Source organism: Ochotona curzoniae, unplaced genomic scaffold (genome assembly GCF_017591425.1).
Source record: "Ochotona curzoniae isolate NIBS_2020 unplaced genomic scaffold, NIBS_Ocur_1.0 contig_3432, whole genome shotgun sequence".
NCBI classification, from domain to species: Eukaryota; Metazoa; Chordata; class Mammalia; order Lagomorpha; family Ochotonidae; genus Ochotona; species Ochotona curzoniae.
Genome location: NW_024465859.1, coordinates 3504735 through 3522537, shown reverse-complemented (window position 1 = coordinate 3522537; position 17803 = coordinate 3504735).

The window sequence follows — 17803 nt, the reverse complement described above, 5'->3', positions numbered from 1 at the left end:
AAAGTATTATGATTATCAAGATCTTTGAAGTTCAAGTTTGCTGATACTACGTCAGCATAGTGAATATCATCAGTTTCAAAATGAAAGTTTGCATTAAGTATTAATTTGACTGCAAAACACGATGAAATTGGATTTTTGATACACTTTCATTAAATAAGGAATAAGAATTATCTTTGTTCTAATTAAGAAAGGAATTTAGAAGCAGGAGGGATGGTATGTTATGATTAAGTCTGCTAGGTGGTTTTGGTAGTTTTTCAGATATCCAAATGTCACTAACAAAAACTAGGGCATTGGTGTTTTCAAGACTCCTTAGTCACATGTATGATTTAGTTCAGCTCATGTGTTCTTTTTTCTTTATCCCGTTATCAACTAGCTTCTTACACTTATCATTTGACATTATAAGCTTATTTTCACCTAGGCTCAATATTGATTCATGACATCTTTTCCAACTCATGTGATAACTGGCCAGGACTCTGAGAATTTAGTTACAAATTTTCTGATCAGATCTACTCAGCCCAAATCATATTTTTGTGCAAAATTAAGGGGGTATAACTCATGCTTGCATTACTACAATGTATTATCCCTGTACTCCAGGTGAACTATGACAATAACTATAGGAAATTCAAATATCACTGAACAAAGATGGCAGAATTTCTAATGCTGAAGAGTTATATGGGGCAGAAATTAAATTCAAATTATTTAAACTCAGTTTTTATTTGTTTTTTTATTTACTTATTTTACTTTGGTGAGAAGATGGCAGGAAGGGAGAATCAACAGTAAGCAAAAATTAACATAACTGACCCAGTCATTAACTCAAAAGTTAAGATGCTGTCGGTGATTTGTATTTCTGCATCAGTACCACAATTTAAGTCCCTGGAATTGATCCCATTTTTATGTGGATGTAGATCCTGGTGGACAGCATGTGATGGATCCAGTAAAGGATTAGATGCCACCCATGTGTGTTGCCAGCCGCATCTGTATGCACTGGCCACATGCCATACCCAAAATGGCGCCGGCCAGAGAAGCCACATCTTGGTGTTTGGTGGAGAGTCACGTAGCTTTCGCAGTACTGAGCAGGCGCCTAGCGCATGCGCAGTGAGCTGCGGCGCGGCAGGCACGTAAACACTGGGACTGACGAATCCAGTCGCCCAGAACCCTGCGTAATCATGACGCCGACCTATCATCAGCGGAGGCGGGGCCAGACAGCACATAAGAGCAGAAAGCCTGCCGGGGTCGGAGCCCCCCTTCCTCCTCATCTTGCTGTGCACAATAAATTTTACCGTAGAAGACTTCACTCGCGTCTGCGTCTTATTGCTGGATGGTAAGACATGTGGGCGCGACAACTGGTGCCGGAAACCCGGGACCTGGAGGGTGCCTCCCGTTTTGAACGGGACAAAGTCAGAACTGCGGCCAAAAGACAGGTAAGGAGCTCTGAGAGGGAGAACTTTCGGGTGACTAGGAGCATAAATCGGAGGTATATGAGCTGCCGCTTCTGGTTATAGACATGGGCGCACAGGTCTCTCTGGTGAAATTTTTGCAGATGGTTTATGCCCCCCGTAAGGGAGCGGTCAGAGAGAGTGACAAAGCCCTTCAGTCTGCCCAGGATAGTCTCTCAGAAACAGAGCGGGAGAGGAGAACCGGTTTGAAGCAAAAAATAAAGGTGAAACTTAAAGCGGGATCTTCCTCATCAAGTTCGGAGACTTCCGACGCTGAGGAAAGGTACAAGTGGGATAGGCGCTTAGAACGTAAACCTGCAGGAAACAGACGAGGATTAGAAAAGGAGAAGAAAGATAATGGCGGTGCTACTGCGCCGGCCACGCGCGGCCCATGGCCTCAGGACTCTGGAGCCATTTCATCAATGGCTCCTCCTCCTGTGACGCCATCCGCCTCTCCCATGAGTTATGGTGCTGGCTCTTCCTTCATCGATGCAGCCGCGCGCCGGGAACTTCAAAATATGTTCCCCGTCTTAGAAGAAGAAAGGGAAAGAGTTTAAAGACAGGTAGATGCATCATTAGTGCGAGAATTGGCCATGTCTGTAAAGCAATACGGTCTTCACGCCAATTATACTTTGTCCCTGTTAGAACGTATGGGGGGAATGAATATGACCCCCTCTGATTGGCAATTTGTGGTGAAGGCTGTTCTCCCTAATATGGGATCATATCTAAATTGGAAGGGCCTATGGCAGGAGCTTTTGGCTGAGACCGCCCACGCAAATCAGCGGCATGGCGGCGAAGCTTTGACGTGGACTTATAATATGCTTTCCGGACAAGGCCAATACTCTGATGATCAAAATAGATATCCATGGCCAGTGTATACCCAGATCTCTGCTGTAGCTATAAAGGCTTGGAAGGCCCTTTCACTTAAAGGGCAAGAGAAATTGGGCATTACACAGGTTAAGCAGGAGCCAGATGAGCCCTTTGGTGATTTTGTGGCACGTGTAATGCAGAAAATGAGTGTCAAATTAGTGACTGGCATCCCTTATAATCCACAAGGTCAGGGGATAATTGAACGTGCTCATCGCTCTATTAAGGAATTGTTACAAAAACAAAAAACCACCTGGGAATCACTTGGTCTCGCCAGTCAGAGCCCTCGGGCCACTCTAGCCCTGGCTCTTTTCACCATCAATTTTTTACAGCTGGATGAGCAAGGCCTCAGTGCTGCAGATCGTCATTCCCTCAACACGGCGCAAGAGCAATCTTGGGTCAAGTGGAAGGATGTTCTGGAGTCCAAATGGAAGGGCCCAGACCCAGTTATTAGGCAGGCTCGAGGAGCCATTTGTGTGTTTCCACAGGACGCCCCAGTTCCGGTTTGGGTTCCAGCTCGATTGACTCGTTCCTGTCCATCACCGCCTTCTGACATTTCCACAACCTCTGGAGCGCTTGCACGAGGATCTGACTTGGGGAAGATTCATGCAACCCCGCAATCAGAAACTCCTCCTACAATCCCACAGGACAATGGTGCCCCGCCCAGTGCAAACACGGCTGATGGTACAACTAATGGTCTGTATGGCGCTGGTGAGGATCGTGATTGCTGAGCCACGATGAGGAGTTTTGAGTGTTTTTCCACGACCCTTACCGGTCGCCCACTCAGCCCGAGTGTTTCCTCGATTTTTCTTCTTTGGATTTGCCTTTTCTCCCTCATGATGATATTAAGGAGAATATGAGTAATTTTTTACCCCCCCTACAGGACGCGCTTTGTTTTCAAACGTCTCCTGAGAATTTTAGTGTCAAGGTTTATGTGTTACTTCTATTCCTTTTCAAAATGTTTCAACGGCTGCTAATCTTTCTTGCCAGCTTTCTTCCTATCTTTTAGGAAATTGGACGAGAGAATTTGATATTTTACAGTCGGAGTTGAGAATTGCCATTGTCCAGATTAATTCTACATGGGTGGATCCTGTTGTTGCTGAAACCCTGGCCACTTGGATTTGGAACATCACTTCCCATATTAAGGAATGGGTGGGAGTGGTTGTGCTGATTCTGCTCTTGTGTGCAGGCTGTGCCTTATGCCTTTTTTGCCTGTGTCGTCTGAGACACCGCGTTCAGCGAGATCGTGTGGCAATACATCAAGCCCTACTAGCCACGCAGAATGGTGACTCCCCCATGGTATGGTTGAGCATGCTTCAACAGGCTTAGTTAAGAGCATGGACATCATGGCTCCTGCACCTCAGGTCATTATGGCATTGCACTGAGTTCGAGCATGATGCATGATGCACCTGACTAGCCCTTGCACCTCGCAGGACTTATCCATTGCACGCGAGAGGGTAGTCAATCTTATAACTGACTTGTCGAGACATTGCTCTTTACAACCACCGCGGTTGTAGCCCATGACGGGTAAGATAGACCCAGACAATTATCGGTCTAAGACAGGGACTACGTCAAGCCACGCAGCCTCCCTATGACGGATCGTGCGCCTTGAGTCTACAACCTAAGACAGGCCCATACCAGCTTATTTTTTCTATTGTATAAGAAGGGGAGAGATGTTGCCAGCCGTATCTGTATGTACTGGCCACATGCCATACCCAAAATGGCGCCGGCCAGAGAAGCCACATCTTGGTGTTTGGTGGAGAGTCACGTAGCTTTCGCAGTACTGAGCAGGCGCCTAGCGCATGCGCAGTGAGCTGCGGCGCGGCAGGCACGTAAACACTGGGACTGACGAATCCAGTCGCCCAGAACCCTGCGTAATCATGACGCCGACCTATCATCGGCGGAGGCGGGGCCAGACAGCACATAAGAGCAGAAAGCCTGCCGGGGTCGGAGCCCCCCTTCCTCCTCATCTTGCTGTGCACAATAAATTTTACCGCAGAAGACTTCACTCGCGTCTGCGTCTTATTGCTGGATGGTAAGACACGTGGGCGCGACACATGTGGAGTGCCTGGATAGAGTTTCCATTTACTGGCTTCTCTCCCTGGTTCAGCCTCAGCCTCAACCATTGCAGGCATTTAACTGGCGAACCAGAAGATAAGAACTCAGTCTGCATCTTAAATAATTTATAAGAAAAAAGTGAAATAACTGACAAAGCACCTGTGATAAACATTAAACTCTGTATCTGTTTTAGTCTTTAGGGGTAAGTAATAAGGGATATCATGAAAGTTCATCATGAATTCTTAGTGTCAAAAGGATAAAACCAAAGAGGACTGCTATAATATTTCTTAAACCTATTATTTTGGAATAACTTAAAAGGCATTTATATAGTCACAGGTAGCTCTTGGGATGTTAGAAATACAGATTGAGCAAGGAGAGAAAGAATCAAATATTTCCAAAGATACCTTAAATTAAGAAGCCTTTAATTAATAAACTGTTTAAAGAAACATTTAGATTCCATAAAATATCATTTGTTACAATTACAAGTTGAAGCAATCAGGGCAAGTGAGAGTGAAGCAATCAGGGAAAGTGAGAGTATTATTTGTAAAAATATAGCTATGTGTTGCTAGTATCACGTATCATGTCTATGTCATTTCCGAGAACATTCACTGAGCTTTCTTACTCTTACTTTATTTCTCATGTTCAAGGGCTTTATGATTTAGCATACACATTCTGTTTTTATTTTTTATTGATCATCACATGGTTTATAGCATGTCTTTAATCACAGATGGAAAATGTTTTTCCTGTTTAACTTGTTGGTATCAGTTAAAACTGTGGTTAAAAAACAAACAAACAAACAAACAAATAAAAAAAAAAACCCTGTGGCTTCAGACAACCTATAACTTATATTGCAGGTACATCAATCAAAAGGCCAACATTTTGAGGCTGGAGGTTGCACACAGATTAACTATTTAGGTTATTATTCCCCAAATGCAGTCTAAATTCAATCCAAGCTAACCAATCCTAATTTAATTTAGCAATCATTGCTTAAGGCTTTATCTAACATAGAACAGTACTTTTTATAAAGCACAATGAACATACAATGGTAAAAGTGATTTCAGTGATTTCTATCCCTGGAAGGGATAGAGGAACAGGTACATATTTTGGTTATTTCTTTTTATTATTATTATTATTATTTTTTTAATTAGGGTAAAAAGGTTCAAGGGCTACAGGAAAGTGGGTAAGACTATTATTTTTTCCATATTGTTTCCTTCATGTTTAAATGGGGGTATTAAGGGAGAAGGCCCACCCAATTTCCCACCCTCCCCAGGTCCCGGATGTAGGGTATGCTCTGAGGTTCCTACTCAAGTGGTTTTGATATTTCAACAGTTATGAATCGCTGCCAATCTTGCCACTCCAAGCACTATGAGGTCCTTGAAGAATACACTGATTGACATAATCCATCATAGAGTCTCTGTTTGCCCCGTATATCGCTGCCAAGGTATAGCTGAGATGGTTGGTTGACCTGATCTGTCTTCTCTCTTTCCTTGGTTAGGGTTCTAAGTCCAGCATTTTGGTTGGGGAGATCTCCAAAGAAACTTTGTCTGAGGTGTTCTAAAACCAGATTCTTGTATGTGCTAGCAAGTATAGAGCCTGGTACAGTCCATCGCCCCGATCGGTTATTTCTTTCCTTTGCTTATTCTATGGATTTCACATACCACCACTCTGAGAGCTTACTAAATATTGGATGTGTTGACATGATATATAACAAAATATTGCAGGAGACCAAGGGATTAGGGAACATGAGACCTCTTCTTGATAAAAGAGGAAGGCTTATGACCGGAGAGTTCTCTTTTCTTATCAAATTCAATACATAGATGGTTACAGCCTAAAAACAGGCTTACAGCCTCACAGCAACCAAAATAGATTAGGAAATCTACTGAATGCATAGCTAAATGATACTATCTGGAAGTAATTCCAAGGGATTAGATGCTGTCCCTCAAAATATTGACTGTATGTTTTGAAACTTTTCAACAGGAGATATATTTGCACATATAGGTCAAAGATCAATTAGTGTGGTCCCTTTTACTGTCAGTCCTGATAATCTAATAGGTAATTTCATTGATTCTGCCCTGTTGTTTTACCCATTGTAGGGTCAGAAATTCTAATGATGGACATGTTCTGAAGAACATATGATTAGGTGATTGTACCAATGTGTGATCCACCTATAAACTTCCTGGAACTTAAACAAAATCATATGAAGCTAATAACACTAAACATAACTGTGGTATATATGGTTCTGCTAAATTTTGGTCATGGAATTCCAATTCCAAGGAGCATGCCATCTAAAAGAAGGCTAATCAGAAGACAAGTAATTCTATTTATTAGCAAGTAAGAGTTTAAATGTATAACCAGAGAGATTGTATCCGTTATCCATACTATTTCTCCTTAATTACTTTATGTATATAGTTATAAGAGCAAATCATTAACTTCAAACCCCACAAAAAATATCTGCAGACATGTAAGATAGTATTTCCACACACCATCAGGTGTAGAGAAAATGATTCTGATCTAACAAATTGTGTTTTTGAAGTTTGCTTTAACCAGTTAATAGTAGCAAATGTACACCGCAGCAGTGTCTTTATTCAAGTGATGATGATAAAATACTCAATGTGAGCATACTCAGAATGACTTGCCTTGAGCTCATGGAAGCAGAATTAGGAGAAAACAGCCGATGCCATGTAGTCCAAACCTCCAGTTTCCAATTTCTTTGTGCTTTTTCCCATTTAGCTGAGTACTCATAAATGTATCAACAAGCTATTTTGTAGTGAAGATATTTAGTATTACAAAATAAATGCATAAAACTTGACACAAAAATGTTTACAAAAATGAAATATCATGTTTATGAAATCAGCACTAGACAACAGTAAAACCACAAAGATTGTATCAACAACAATCCTGCCAACCTCTTAACAGGAGATCATATGCACAGAGCAGGGGGGATCCCAGAGTGGAGCAGGTGGACAAGAAGAGGTTTGTATCCCAAGCCTGGAGACTTTTGGGTCCTCACCAAGGTCTATCAAGTATGGGCACCAAGGACTACACTCCAACTGCAAAGGAGACCACAGGAATTTGGAGTGCCTTCAGACGCCAAGTACTCTGAGGTCATCTACTCCCATTTGAATCTCACACATGGGATAGAAAAGTCCAAATTCCTCTTGGTAGGGCCCAATGTCACCAGAACAACAGCCAGGAGCTGGAGCTGTCTACAGAAACAAGAACAATAAACTCCCTTCGGGACTAGGGAGAGGAGATTTCTCTGGTTCTTACTTAGCTCCAACTCCGGATCCCCACCCTCTCTTGCAATGACCATCAAGGTTGCCCTGGAGGGCACCCCCCAAAACAAAACAGACAACAACCAAAAAATTAGAATAGACAGAGAACAAGAAGAATTTCTTAGAACTAGACAGGAAATGATCAGTGGGGACTGGCACATACCTTACTAGATAGGACACAAAAATAAATTACTCCTAACTAGGGTATTGAGGCTTTCTCCGCACACCCCTCCCAACAGTGTTCTGTGCCTCAACTGGTGACATATATGCCTTGTTAAAGCTATAAGCCAGTTTAGACTATCCTAAAATCTGCCAAGTTCAATAAAAATTATGCTTCAACACAATAAACTGCTAAATACTAAAATGAAAATAGACAAGAGACAGCTGAATAGTATCTTATAGAACTTTTAAGGTATATAGAAGCCAATTGCATGCAAACTAAAATTGAAATGTTAATGAAGTTGTCACAGGATGTGGTTAAGTACCTGCATTTTCTTACATATCACTCACTCAATACAATGTCAATTAACCCCATAATGTTGGAAACAGTTGTTGATGTTATGTTATGGCTTTTAATTGGTCAGAACAATATTCTGCCAGCTATGCCCTTAGACCAGAGTTGGTCACCCCAAGAAACTATTCAATTGAGCTGGACAATAAGATGCTGGACTCTAGCCATGGCACACGTTCGCAATGAAAGAAACAAGACTGGAATTGAACTGTAATACTGCAATAAGTTAGAGCAACCCACCATGGGGGGAGAGGACGGGGAGGGGATGGGAGAACATCAGAGTCTATGAAACAATGTTATAAAATGAAACGCAATAAAAAAAATACATAAAACTTGGCACAAAAATGTTTACAAAAATGAAATATCATGTTTATGAAATGAAACAATATTATTTTTGCTTAGTTTCTTCATTTATGTAATGGAAATTTTCTTTTTTGCCTATCACAACAAGTCAAAACTATAAAGTATGTTTGAACCTCAGGAATGTATAATGTCATCTTGCTAGTAGAACACAATAATGAAAATGTCCTATTTGATCTTAATTTTTCAAAATGATGATCCTGTGGATTCTGTGGAATATTTCTATGTTTTAAATGTCTATGCAGGTTATGTTTAGATCATGACATGACAAATGATAAAAAACAAAGCAAGGTTTTTAGACAAAGAGGCTGCAATATTCTTCTACTTCTATTAAGTTATGTCTCCAAAGTAAATTTTCAAATTCACAAAGCAAATTCTCTTAACATTTTCCTCATATATTTGTCACAGGATTTTTTGTAATTTTACGTTGTTGCGAAGTTTGGTGTAAAACCAGAAATATATTCACATTTATATCTGTTAATAACAACAATTCAAACAGGGTAAATTGAATCTATATCATAAATATAGTAAAATAATATGAATACAATAACTAAACTAATATTATATGTAGAGCTTCTACATACTAAAATTAATTATATGTATTTTATGATATCTACCTCTGATGAAAGCTGTTTAAAATAGAACTTGGCTGACATACTACTGCTAAGGAAATTAAAGCCATTAAAGGATTCTATGACACAGGACTGATTTCACATTTACCTAATTATAAGGGTCAGAAACTGTTTCAGAAACTTAACTCTAAGCTCTTTTCAGTGACCTCAAATGATAATGTCATGATTTTAGTGTATTTGCATCCATTTCATCTGCAAATACAACTCCATCACATTATTTGGATATAAACATTTAAATTTAATTTATGAAACATAGAAAAATGTCAAACAGTAAACAATCCTGAGGCAAGAAAATCATCTTCAAGCTTCTTTGCCAAATAATTTCAACAACAAATCACACATTGTATGTGTATACATACGCATTCTGTTGCATCACAAAAAAAAGAAAAATTATTATCTGTAGCTAGATTCTATCTTTGAATTCATATTTTTAAAATTCACTTTTAAGGACTGTCAGAGAAGCCTTTAGAATGTAGGATGGCAATTTCTCATTCGTGCTGAGAATAAATATGAAAATAAAATCATTTTTCTTACACAGAAACAGCACATTTTTCTTGAAAGTTATGCCAACAAGCTTCAGGGGTCTGGTGCATTTATACTGTTCTGATTGGGTTCTGTGTCTCTAAATTTTAAGAAGGACTCAACAGGAAAGGGTTTCCTAGAGTTAAGGTGAAGAAGGGAAAATCTTGCCACATTTCCAAAATCTGGTGACTCCATCATGAAGCATTTACTGAGAGGGCATTGCTGTCATTCACCATCAACAGGGATTAAAGTAGTGAGATAGAGTGTTTCTACATGAGCGGTAATATGAATTTTCAGTATACTCATCATCATCATCAATCCAACTCAACATCTTCATGAATAACACCAGACATACGTTTCACTTTAGTTATTCTTCTGAGTATTTTACATTCCATTAACTTGCCACAGAATTCCTTTTAAATGAAAATTGTTTTCTTCATGTTACAGAAGATAGAACAGTGACAAAGAAATATGCAATCTTACCTGAGTAAGTGTTTTCATGCTTCAGCTGTTTTGCTATCTTAGAGTATGTTTAAATAATAGACAAATTCACAACTTGGGGATGACATTCAAAAACAAAATATACTGTCTTAATTTCCTCATCCATAAAACATCAAAATAAGAGCTATATTATACATATGCCACATTTACATCATATACTAATGAAGTATTCACCTAATATCTGGAACTGAGATTGAGCCTTACCAAAGTAATTACTTTAATAATGTGTGTGTGAATGTGTGTGTGTGTGTCTGAATGTGAACAGGAAACACATTATTTAAAGTTGATATTTCCTTAGTGATTACATTCACTGAAATCCTATAGATGCTTCATCAGTTAAGAATAATTCTAGTTGAAGTGTTTAATCAATGTTATCTAGGGGGATAAATAATGCAAGAATGCAGCCCAGCATTGTAGCCTAGTGGCTAAAGCCCTCATCTTGCATAAGCCAGGATCCCATAAGGATGCCAGTTCTAATCCCGGCAGCCCTACTTCCCATTCAGCTCCCTAATTGCGGCCTGGAAAAGCAGTCAAGGATGGCCCAAAGCTTTGGAACCCTGCACCCGCGTGGGAGACCCAGAAGAGGCATCGGGTTCCTGGCTTCAGATTGACTCAGTTCTGTTTGATGACTCAGGGAATGAATCAACAGAAGGAAGGTTTTCCTCTCTGTCTCTGCTCCTCTTTGTATATCGGACTTTCCAATACAATTAAAATTTTTTTTTTAAATGCAAGAATCATAAGAAGTAGGAAAATCAGAAGTCTAGATATTTGATTCCCTTCACTAAATTGTGACTTCTTTCTTTCTAGATTACATCTTTACAGGGATTTTATTATATTCTATTTTTGTATATATTTGAAATGGAAAGACAGTAAAAGAGCAGCGCATTCATCGTCCATCTGCTGGCTTACTTGCCAAAAACCTGCAATAGATTGGACTGGAACAGGCTGAAGACAGGTAGGAACTCATTCAGGGACTTCCATGCAGGTTGCTTTCATTTTGTTCCAAAATACTACTACTATTATTATTACAACAACTACTAATACATTTGTGTGCGTGTGTGTGTATGTATGCATGCCTGTATGTGAGATTTCACATATAAAAACCTTATTTCCCATCCACTTGGTGGCGTCTATATTAATTTCTTTCATTACAAGAAAAATTTTTAAGGGATGGAATCTAGGATCAGTGAACGTGGGAAGGCAGTCAAGGACAGGCAAAAGTCTTGGGAGCCTGCACCCATGTGGGAGACCTAGAGTAATTCCTGTCTCCTGGCTTCGGATTGGCTCAGCACCAGTCTTGCGCTCACTTGGGGAGTGACTCATCGGATGGAAGATCTTCCTTTCTGTCTCTCCTCCTCTCTGTATATCTGACTTTGTAATAAAAATAAAATAAATCATTAAAAAAATAAAATAAAATAAATGGAGGAACCAGAGCCTGGGCATGACCTGAGGGAGAGCTTTAGATAAATAAAATAGGAAAAAACTAGGTATGGCTCATAAATTATGACACGTATACGAATATAAAATGTTATTAAAACTGGAATTAAAAGTAAAATAAATTAGCTTCAACAACTTAATAACAGAAACTTTGCAACTTTGTCATAACCTTAAATACATACCCCTTTTTCAAAAGTGCTCTCCTATCAAAAACATTTTTTTTTTGTTAAATCTATTTTGCAATTGTAGATTGGCTTACACACACTTCACCTGAAGCCAGTCATCCATGAGATCTGCATGCACATCCAAGGAAAACAGGCTAACAAATCTACTTAGCTTCTCTGTTTCAGGGCAACTCATCAAGTTAGCCAGCTCATTAAATGCAGATTCCCAAAAAGGACTTTTTAAGGAAAATCATGTATCCCAACAAATTTAAAATCATTTTCTTATTAGTAAATACCTAGTAACATAGACATGTAGAAGCAAGTTTTCTATATTATGACTAGTGAATGTGTAAACTACACTCCTGCCCTGTAATAAAGCTGAATGGATTTCAAAAACATAGTTTGTCTTTTTCAATCCATCTTGACACTCAACTAAAGGCATGTTCATTCAGATCTCCAATAAATGTATGTGTTCAATATTGGCACTGATTTTATATTATGATTATCAGTTTCATATTATGATCCAGAAATTATGTATTATGAGTAAAATTGGGTTCCCTCCAAAATCCACAGAGAAACAGCTTAACCTCTGTGTGATGCATTTAGAAGCAAGTAACTTCAGAAAGTAACTAAGGCCTAAGTTAGGGCTGTATTCCAGCTGGGCAGGAATTTAAGTAGAAGAAACACTAGGAGTGCTTACTTTGGGAGCGCAGGCCATTGGAAGGCATTGTCAGAGAGTGGTTAACCCTCAAATCTGAAGAGAAAATTTATAGAAACCAATCCTGCTGGAAGCAGACCCTTTCATTTCCAACTCCGATGAAACCTCACATTCAGGCAGTCTTTGATCAGTCAGTACATGCTATTTGGTTATGACATCACTACAAACTAAAGCACTATTTGGAGAGCTTTAGAAATTTTATTTTCTCATCTTTACAAAGCGTGATTTCTATTAGTTTTTTTTTTTAAATTATTTTAAAGATTTACTTATTTAGTTAAGTTACTTGAAAGGTAGATTTACAGAAAGGAGGAGACAGAGATCCTTTATCTAGTGGTTCACTCCACAAATGGGCTCAATGATAAGTGCTGAGGTGATCTGAAGCCAGGAGCTATGAGTTTACTCTGGGCCTCCTGCATACATGCAGGTCCCAAAATGCATGTACCATCCTCTGCTTCTTTTCAGGGCTGCAGGTAGAGAGCTGGAGCCGAAGTGGAGCAGCCGGGATAAAAATCAGCACTGACATGGGATATCTGCTAATTTTTTATTAACATTTTTTCTTCTTCTTCTTGTCTTCCTTCTTTTTCTTCTTTCTCTTTCCCCTCCTTCTTCCTCCTTTTTTCTTGTAAATACCATTCTTTCTGAGTTATTGAGCTTGGTCCTTTAGTCACACAATCAATGAGGACTATCAATGAATCTGGATAATTCTTCTACTACATTTCATCCCTGTATAAGAGAAGTTGCAGAGGAAAAATGGAACTTTGCTCAGTAGTGGAAATAAATAAGGTGACCTGAATGGTCACATCAGCTTCAATAATTTTTAGGCATTTTCCCCCTGGTTATAGTCACCTAAACTAGTTTTTTTATTAAAATATTTGCATTTTTCTGCTCCTAAAAATAATATTCTCTCAGACTCTTACCAATTTAACAACCAAGAAAATATTTAACCATCAGAAAACTGCTACTGTGATCAATCCCTTTGAAAAATAACATTGAAAGAAATACTGCCCTCATTTCCCAATTGCTGTGGGATGGTTAGAGACGAAGTTGGATGAGCACCAATTAGGAAATGCAGATGGAATAATTTTAAAAAATTGTAAACTCAGGAATAGTTACTTACATTCAATTGCCAAATCTTCTAAAGACAATTTACTTTTTTTATTAATTCATAAAAACACTGCACATTTATTCAACAGAGTTGAGCTCAATCTTTCTTCTCTAATATAATAGGATTGACTTGAACTTTCTCTGGTTCAACTTTCGCTTAGATGGTATTTAAAGGATCTGGAAACGAAATCTCTAGGAATGAATGCCAGGAAATTACTTTCTTTTCTTTCTTTTTTTTTTTTCTATAAAAAACAAAAGGTATATTAACATAATGGGAAAAACCCTAGATGGGGAAATTGATGTTCAAAGGCTGTCAGAGGTAATTGCTCTTGTTTTTGGGTCACTGAAAAGTAGAGTAGAAAGCACTTTTTCCAAAATGTGTCTCAGTTGGCATTTCCCAGAGTCATGCCCTGAGGCAAAGATTCAAGCGCAAGTAGCTTGCCTAGGGTGGAAAGAAACACCAGAAGAGAAGAATTGGGACCAGGAGAAAAGGCAGTCAAGAAAAATTACATTTCAACCTACTCATTAGTGTAGGTGACTGGAAGACAGTTTCTCAGGCACACTTTCGAAAACTGTGTAAAGCACATTGCACAAACTATGATAATATCCCTGAACCAACTCCTATTAGATGTGATTTCATAGTTGACAGTGCTAATACTCAGCATTTATTTCTTGTAAAGCAGGTGGCTAAGAACTTAGCGAAAACAGAAGAAATTCTCAGGGGGAAAAAAAAAATTCTTGTGTTGATTTTGAGGAAGTGTCCATTAAAATTACAAAGACGTTAGGGTGTGGGTAGAAGCCCCAGGTCAACTATCCTGTGCTAAAATACACTAGTTCAGAAAGTAAAAGAAGGATTGGGTCAAGATAATTATGTAATAGACGGGGCTAAGTAAACAAATCAGCCTCTTTTTTTTTTTCTGCAGATATTTTAGGATGTGAATGTGAAGCTACATTGTATTATGTTAACACAAAGTCTTTATGTTTAAACATTCAAACAATTTTCACTGGTACATATGTACGAATAATGTCCCTTATAATAAATCATTAAGCTAGTGCATTTGTAAAATGTTGCAAATGAGAAAACCAGATCTATATTAAAAATATCCGAAAGGACAAAAACACCTACAGAGGAAATCTATATATATATATTTTTTCATATTTACCAAAGCTTTATTAACATATTACCACATGTTATAAATCCTCTGGTTGAAATGCAATTTACTTTTTAAAAAATTCAATTGGTGAACAACCATATGAAATTATACAATTTTCAATATGCTATTTTAATATATGTACACATTGTATAATGTTCAAGCAGTGAATAATTTACCTCCTCAAATTTTTAACACTTCCATAGAATTAAAATATTCAACTTTTCTCCCAGCATTTTATGGAAATGTGAAGCATATTAAAAAATAAACATATCATTTATAGTAACCCTATTGTGCATTAGAGCACCAGAACTTCTCATTCTTATTTTTCTAACCTTTCCTTAATCCATTTCCTTTACCCGTCCCTTTCCTGTTGCCCCAGGTCTCCAACCTGTGGAAATGTTTTATTGTCTATGAGATCACTTTTTAAAGACTTTGCACTTAATTTATATTTCTGTTGTTCATTTATTTCATTTAATAAAATCACCTTCAGTTCTCAACATATTATTGCACATGAAATTATGTCAACATTTTATTGCTAAGTGATACTGCATTGTATATTTGAACTACATGTTCTTAATCCATTTTTCAAAAGTTAGATGCTTGCTGTGTTTCCATTTCTGGGCATTTGTAATTATGGAAGTCCAAGTGTGTCTTCAATAGGCTAATTTTACTTGATCTTAAGTCTGCATCTAGTAGAACTATTAAAATTAACTTTTTTTTTCTGTCACTGCAGCAATCTTCATATTGGTTTCCAAAAGGTTATGCTAAACTGTGTTTCCATCTACAATAAGAAACATTTCCCTTTCTTCCCTTCCTAGCTAGCATTTGTTCTTTATTCTCTACGATAACTCTCAGTATGGCTGCGGTAAGGTGATATCTCATTGGAAATTGTACTTACATTTTCTTGATGATTAGTGATGAACTTTTTGCAAATACCCGTTGGACATTTGAATATCTTCCTGTCTGAAATCTCCATCTACTTCTCTTGCCTAGTTTTCAATGATCTGCTTATTTTAATTTTAATGGAAATTTTACAAAAAGAAGCAGAGACAGAGAGACTATTCATTCCTGGCTCACTCTGCAAATGCAAATGAACCAATGGCCAATACTGAACTAATCTAATTTCATTATATAGTTCTTACACTTACTTAGTTAACTTTATCACTAGATATTTATTTTGTGACTATTTGAAAATTTTTCAAATAGGTTGTTACTGATGTATAATAATGCCAATGGATTTTCATGTCACCTATGTTTCTTGTGATTTCGTAGGATTTAATAGCTCTAATAGGTTCTTGGTGTAATTTTAGGTGTTTTCATAAAGCATTTTATTTACTTGAAAGGCAAATCTAAGGAAAGAAAGAAGAAGACATATAAATATATAGAGATATATCTTTCATTTGTAGGTTTACTCCTCAAATGGACACAGCTACCTGGGATTGGCCAGGCCAAACCTAAGAGCCAAAAGATTCCAGGTTTCCCACATAGTTGTAATGGCCCTACACCTGGGATTTTTTTTAAGATTTATTTTATTTTTATTGGAAAGGCAGATATACAGACAGTAGAGACAGAGAGGAAGATCTTCCATCCGATGATTCACTCCACAGGCGGCAGCAGTAGCTGGAGCTGAGCCAATCTGAAGCCAGGAGCCAGTGCAGGGTCCCAAAGCTTTTGGGCTTTGGGCCATCCTCAACTGCTTTCCCAGGCCACATGCAGGGAGCTGGATGGGAAGCGGGGCTGCAGGGATTAGAACCAGCGCCCACATGGGATCCCGGGCGTGCAATGTGAGGACCTTAACCACTGCGCCACCGCGCCGGGACCTACACCTGGGATATTTCCATGGCTTTGCCAGAAACGTTACCAGTGAGTTGGACCAAAGTCAATCAGCCGAGCCGGGAATCTTTGCCAAAATTGGATACAGACATTTCAGTCAACAACATAAAGCAGTATGCCATAGCTCCAGCTCCTTGCATGATTTTTATGTGGTCATGTCATCTGAAAACAGTGACAGGTTTTAAGAATCATTTATTTTATTAATGTATCTATTTTAAACAATCCTGTTTTTAGAATTAACTTATTTTATGATATTGCTCCATAGGCTCAGGGATTACCCCACCTTCATAATTTCACTACCCCACACTGATTTCTCTAATTTTTTATAATACTATAGGCCTATAAAAACAGTCACAAATCTATCATTCTGCTACTTAAGTGTATGCTGACACTCTAGGTATAGACGATGGCAAGAAGTCTTATATGCCTGTTGAAAGAGGAATGGATAAAGAAATTGTGGCACATGTACTCCATGGAATACTACTCAGTCTTTAAAAAGAATGAAATTCTACGACTTGCAACAAAATGGTCTCAAATAAAGAACATTATGCTCAGTGAAATAAGCCCATCTGAACAATATCATATGCTCTTTCTAATATAAGGCAACATTCATGCAAAATAGGAGATCAATAGATATTTGATAAAGAGTGATAGGTAATACCCTCATTTCCTTTTTGTTTTCCCTTTATTTAGTTTTGTTACTAACTTCTCCAGCTAGAATTTTTAGTACTATGTTGACTAATAGTAATATAAGTGAATATCGTAATAGTGTTCCAATTCTTAAAACATCTTCAGCTTGCCCACACTTAATATAGTGTTCATCATTAGCCTGTTACCTATGATTCTTTTACGTTGAGTCATATTTCTTACAAACTTGATTTGTTTAAATTTTTTATTATTAAACAATGTGGATTGTATCTAAGTGATTTTAAGCATCTGTTGACATGATCAATTTTCCTTTTTGTCTTTCATTTTGTTGATATATATTTATTAACATCCATATATTGAATCATCATTATTTGCATTAAAGGGTTGCATGCTAATTGATAACAGTGAATAATATTTTAATGTGCTGTTAGCTTCATTTTTTCCAATATCTTGTTAAGAATTATTTCATCCATGTTACAGGAAAAAATGACTTTATCTTCACTTTCTCTTTTATGTTGTCTGATTTTGTTATCACATTAATATTAGCCATAAGATGAAGTTGAGAGATGTTGGGAGAACATCC